This window comes from Nannospalax galili, unplaced genomic scaffold, assembly GCF_000622305.1.
Source record: "Nannospalax galili isolate Female #2095 unplaced genomic scaffold, S.galili_v1.0 scaffold135, whole genome shotgun sequence".
Classification (NCBI taxonomy): domain Eukaryota; kingdom Metazoa; phylum Chordata; class Mammalia; order Rodentia; family Spalacidae; genus Nannospalax; species Nannospalax galili.
Genome location: NW_008338998.1, coordinates 3,225,072 through 3,230,765, shown reverse-complemented (window position 1 = coordinate 3,230,765; position 5,694 = coordinate 3,225,072). Strand labels below are relative to the sequence as shown.

Sequence of the window (5,694 nt, the reverse complement as noted above, 5' to 3'; positions counted from 1 at the left end):
TCTGTTGTGATGTTTCCCCTTTCATCTCAGATTTTGTTGATTTGGAGGTACACTTTCTTTCTTTTGGTTAACTGGGCAAGTGGCCTGTCAATCTTGTTTATCTTTTCAAAGAACCAGTTCTTGGATTCGTTGATTCTTTGTATTGTATTCTTTGTTTCAATTTCATTAATTTCTGTCCTGATTTTTATTATTTCTTCTCGTGTGCTGGGTTTGGGTTTCATTTTTTGTTGCTTTTCAAGTGTCTTGAGTTGCAACATTAAGTCATTTATTTGTGTTATTTCCATTTTTTTGATGTAGGCACTTAGAGCTATAAACTTCCCTCTAAGAACCGATTTCAGCATGTCCCAGATGTTTTGTTGTGTTGTATTGTCCTTTTCATTTAGTTCCAGGAATACTTTATTTCTTTCTTAATTTGTCTTTTTTTGTCTTTTTGAGACAGGGTCTCTCTGTAGCTCCATCTGTCCTGGAACTCACTATGTAGACTAGGTTGGCCTCAAACTGACAAAGATCTGACTGCCTCTGCCTCCCAAGTGCTGGGAGTAAAGGCTTGTGCCACCACACATGGCCTTAATTTCTCTTTTGACCCATTCATCATTTAGGAGTGTGTTGTTTAATCTTCATGTGTTCATGTGGTGATTAGGGCTTCTTCTGGTGTTGATTGTGAGCTTTATTGCATTGTGGTCTGATAGAATCCATGGAATTATTTCAATCTTTTTGTATTTGTTAAGGTTTGTTTTGTGCCCCAGTATATGGTCGATTTTGGGGAAGGTTCCATGGGGTGCTGAGTAGAAAGTATGTCCATTAGTGCTTGGGTGGAATACTCAGTAGATGTCTGTTAAATCCATTTGATATATGGTATTGTTTAATTCTGATGTCTCTCTGTTAACTCTCTGCCCTGTTGACCTATCTAATGGAGATAGTGGAGTATTGAAGTCTCCTACTTTTAATGAGTTGAGATTAATGTGGGTCTTAATGTCCTGTAGTATTGTTTTTATAAAGTTGGGTGCACCATATTTTGGTGAATATATGTTCATAATTGTAATATCTTCTTTATTTATTGTTTCTTTGATCAGAATGAAGTGACCCTCTTTATTTTTTCTGATTAATTTTAGTTTAAAGTCTATTTTTTCAGATATTAGAATTGCTGTGCCTGCTTTTTTCTTAGTACCATTTGCTTGGTATATTTTTTTCCATCCTTTCACTTTAAGATAGTGTCTGTCCTTGAAAGTGAGATGAATTTCTTACAGACAACAAAAAGGTTAGTTTTGTTTCTTAATCCATTCACCTTGTCTGTGTCTTTTGACTAGGGAGTTCAGTCCGTTAATATTTAAAGTTATTAATGAAAGATGAGTATTGAATCCTGTCATTTTTATTTCTGTTTACATTCTTGATATAGCTGTACTTTTCCACCATTAGACCTTCATTGAATTTCTTTCTGCAACCCCTTGGGTATTGTCATTACTTTCTTCAGCATTTGTATTGCTTCCAGAACTCTCTGAAGGGCTGGTTTTGTGGACATGAATTCTGTCTGCCTATTTATGTCATGGAAGATTTTTCTTTCCCTGTCAAATATAATAGACATTTTAGCTGGGTATAATAATCTGGGTTGGCATCTGTTGTTTTTCAAACCTGGGAATACTTTGGTCCAGGCTCTTCTGGCTTTCATAGTTTGCATTGAAAAGTCAGGTGTAATCCTAATGCGTTTTCCTTTATATGTGACTTGTTTCTCTTTTGCAGCTTTCAGAATTGTCTCTTTGTTTTGTATGTTTTGTGTTTTTACTATGATGTGCCATGGAGAGTTTCTTTTCTGGTCTTGTCTGTTTGGTGTTCTATATCTTCTTGTATATGGTATGGGCATGTCTTTCTTTAATTTTGGGGAATTTTCTTCCACGAGTCTGTTGAAGATCTGGTCCATACCGTTATCTTGGGATTCTTCTTCTTCCTGTTTGCCCATGATTTGTAAGTTTAGTCTTTTTATGGTGTCACACAATTCCTGCATATTCCATTCTTGTGTTTTCTTAAATTTTTCATAATCTTTTGAGTGGTCCAATTCTTCAACTTTATCTTCCAGTGTTGATATTCTGTTTTCCATTTCATTCATTTTAGAGGTGAGGCTTTCCCCTGTCATTTCAAGTTGGCTTACTGAGTGTTTCACTTCCTTCTTCATTTCAGCCTGAGTTTTCTTCAGTGATTCTCTTTTCTGAATTCACTCAGAAGTTTATCCCTATCTTCCTTCAGTTCTTTGATTTCTTTGTGTATGTGTTCTTTAAGTTCACTGAATTCTTTTTATCATGTTTATAATTGTTCTTTTGAGTTCCATGTCCTGCTTTATCTCTAGGAGGTTTTGTTTGTACTTCTCTAGAGGACTAGTGCTATTTGGTGAGGGTATGTTATTTTTGTTTTTCATGTTATTTTTTCTCTGTGATTTTGACATGTGAATTTGTTTTGTAGTTTCTGATTCTTGTGTGAGACTCTAGCCTTCAAGTTTAGGTCTGCTTCTTTTTGTGAACCTTATGTGTCTTTGTGGTTTACTTTTTGGGTATGAAAAACTGGTTCCTCTATGCTTCTGGTTCTCTCTTTTGATTTGATATTGGAGTGGCCAGATTGCTTTTGTCTTCAGGAGTTCCCACCGAGGCCCAAGTCAGATCAGGATCAGATGCTCTCAGGCTTTCTTCAAAGATCTGGATCCCTCGAGGAAAGATTTTGGCCTCGGGAATTTGGGGGTTGGACTGGCCTCAGAGCCGGGCCCACGAAAGGTGCTGGTCTAGGGAAGCTGTTGGCTGTGCCACCCAGAGATGCAAAGGAAGATGGGGGCAGGAAGCAGCCCCAAGGGCTCCTGAGGACTGCTCTCCCAGCCTCCAGGAAAGAGGCTGGTGGGTATTGCAGGCCCAGGGAAGCAGGCAGGGGAAGGTGAGGGCTGGGCCAGGCCCAGAGTGCTCCTGGGGACCCGAGAAGAAACTGAGTTGGTCTGGATGTAAAGGATCAGGAAGCAGTGGTGGCTGGGGCACCAAGAGAAGGAATGGGCCAGGACTCAGTCTAGGAGGAGAGACAGACAGGGGAGATGGGAGTGTGAGTGAGGCTGAGGGAGTCAAGGCGTGGAGGGCACGATAGACTTACCCCTGAGAGAGGCCTGCAAGTCATGCAGGCCCAGGGAAGCAGAGCTCTTACCTTCTTTATGCTCCCTTTTCCTACAATATTTTCTGAACTTTTGAAGGAATGGTATAATGCACTGTTTAGAGCTAAACACTCAACCGTTGCTTATTCTCACCCCGTTCTGCAGCCAAAAGTCTCTGTATTCATTGCTGTTCATTGCAAAAGAGAAGTTTTTCTGATTAAGGTTATGAGTAAAATTAGCCTGTTAATATAACAAATATTTATAATTCAGTGTTGTGTCATGTCAATTTAGCTAAATAGCTGTGGCTAATTCTCTTCTAGGGCCTATGATATCCCAGCCATGGGTTTTTGAATGAGTTTATAATATCAGGCATGTATTCCTCCCAAGAAGTAGGCCTCAAATCCAATCCAAAAGTGTTTGCTTACCCTCATAAGACTAGTGTCACTATTGCTCCATGGACACATCTTGCTTGGTAGGTTGGCATTTTAGTTTGTTAGTTCATAGTTGCACAAGACAGTTGCTTCCTTTTCTCCTCCAGCAGCGTGAACAGCACCTTCCAACACTATGAAGCTAGTCAGCAGGGAGGAAGCTTCCAGCTCACTTCCAGCTTGATTTTTCCATATCTTGTGACCAAGTTGTATGATATCTTCAGCAATAGGGTCTTACCATCTAGTTCTCATGGGCAGTTAAGAGGAATGGCAAGAGCCTGAGACTTCCTGACCAACAAGTCATAAAAAGGTATCCTACACCTTATATTGAGACTTTATGTGTCATAAACAATGACTTATGGAAACAGTGTTAACCAGCTATGGAGCATTATCTCCCTTCTATTTTTTGAAAATAGTAGGTTTCCATATGGTTTTTTCATACATATTTAGTTTTGAGTCATCTTCACTTTTAACCTCTTCATCTCCTTCATACTCCCCATGCTATCTTAAACATTTCTGCCCAGTAGTCCCTCTCTCTACTTTCATATTACATATAACCTACTAGACCCCTTCCTTAAGGCATCAACCTTTCCACTGTCCCCTTTCTAGTTTCTTGCCTCCTCTAGGCACTCTAAGTTAAACACACAAATCTAAAGAGTCAAAGCTAACATCCACATGAGAGCGATCATGTGGTCTTTGTGTTCCTGGACTGAGGTGACCTCACTCAATACAATTTTATTCAACTCCAACCAATTTGGCTCCAAATTTCATAATTTTATTCTTCTTTTTAGTTGAATAAAATTCTCTTGTGTATATGCACCATATTTTCATTATCCATTCATCTGTTGATGGACATCAAGGCTGATACTGTTTCCTAGATACTGTGAATAGAGCATCAATGCACAATGATGAGTATATCTCTTTAGTAGAATACAGAGTCCTCTGGGTAGAGGCCCAGTACTGCTATAGCTGGATCATATAGTAGTTCTAGTTCTAGTTTTTTGAGGAACCGCCACATAGATTTCCATAGTGGCTGCCACAGTCCACGCTTCCTTTCCCAGAAACATTGTTAGCATTTATTCTAATTTGATTTCTTAAAATGATAACCCTTCTGATTGGGGTGAGATGGAATCTTACGATAGTTTTAATTTTCATGTCCTTCATAATTGATATCAAATACTTTCAAAGTGTTTATTAGTCATTTCCTGTTTATCAGGTCTAAGAATTTTCTGATGGAGTCTTTAGGGTCTCTTATGTATATAATCTTATCATTTGAAATTAAGGATACTTTAACTTTCTCCTTTCCTACTTGTATAATTTTTATTTCCCTCTTTTGTCTTATTGCTATAGCTAACGCTTCAAGCACTGTGTTGAATAGGTGTGGAGAGAGTGGGCACCCTTGTCTGGTTCCTAATCTCAGTGGAATGCTTTGAGGTTTTCTCCAGTTAGCATAAATGTGGTTATAGGTTTGTCATATTTAGCCTTGATTATGTTGAGATGTTTACTCTTTCCCTAGTCTTTCCAGGGCTCTTTGTCATGAAGGGATGTTGGATTATTGTCAAAGGCTTTTCCACATTTGTTGAGATAAGCATGTGATTTCTGTTCTTGAGTCCATTTGTGGGACGGATTATATATGTTGATTTATGCATGCTGAATCATATCTGAGTTTCTGAATGAAACCAATTTAGTCATGAAGAATGATCTTTTTTATGTGTGCTTGAATTTGGTTTGCAAGTATTTTATTGAGGTTTTTTATGTTTATGATCACAGGGGATTAGTGTATAATTTTCTTTTTTTTTATTGTGTCTTTATCTCTGTATCTAGCTATCAGTGTAATAAGGACTTCATAAAAAGAATCTGGAAGCATTCCTTCCTTTTCTATTTTGTGGAATAGTGTTGAGAAGCATTGGTTTTAGTTCTTATTTAAAAGGCTGGTAAAATCCTGAGATCTCTTTAGTCAGAGGTTTTCTTTTTATTGCTTCAATCTTGTTGTGATAAATGTTTTTTAATTTTTATCTCTTATTGGGTAACTTTCGTAGGTCATATGCATTTTCTTAGGTAAAATATAGATTTCTGAGATATGCTTTTAAAATCTGGATTTCATTGGTATCTGTTATAATGTCTCATTTTTGTCCCTCATCTTATTTTTTT

At 37.8% G+C, this 5,694-nt stretch overlaps 1 protein-coding gene across 2 annotated transcripts in view; it reads left to right on the top strand.

The window, feature by feature from the left end:
• Window positions 1-5,694, top strand: part of Oca2 (OCA2 melanosomal transmembrane protein) — a 378,404-nt gene that overhangs the window by 310,927 nt on the left and 61,783 nt on the right. The gene's annotated exons all lie outside the window — the stretch shown is intronic.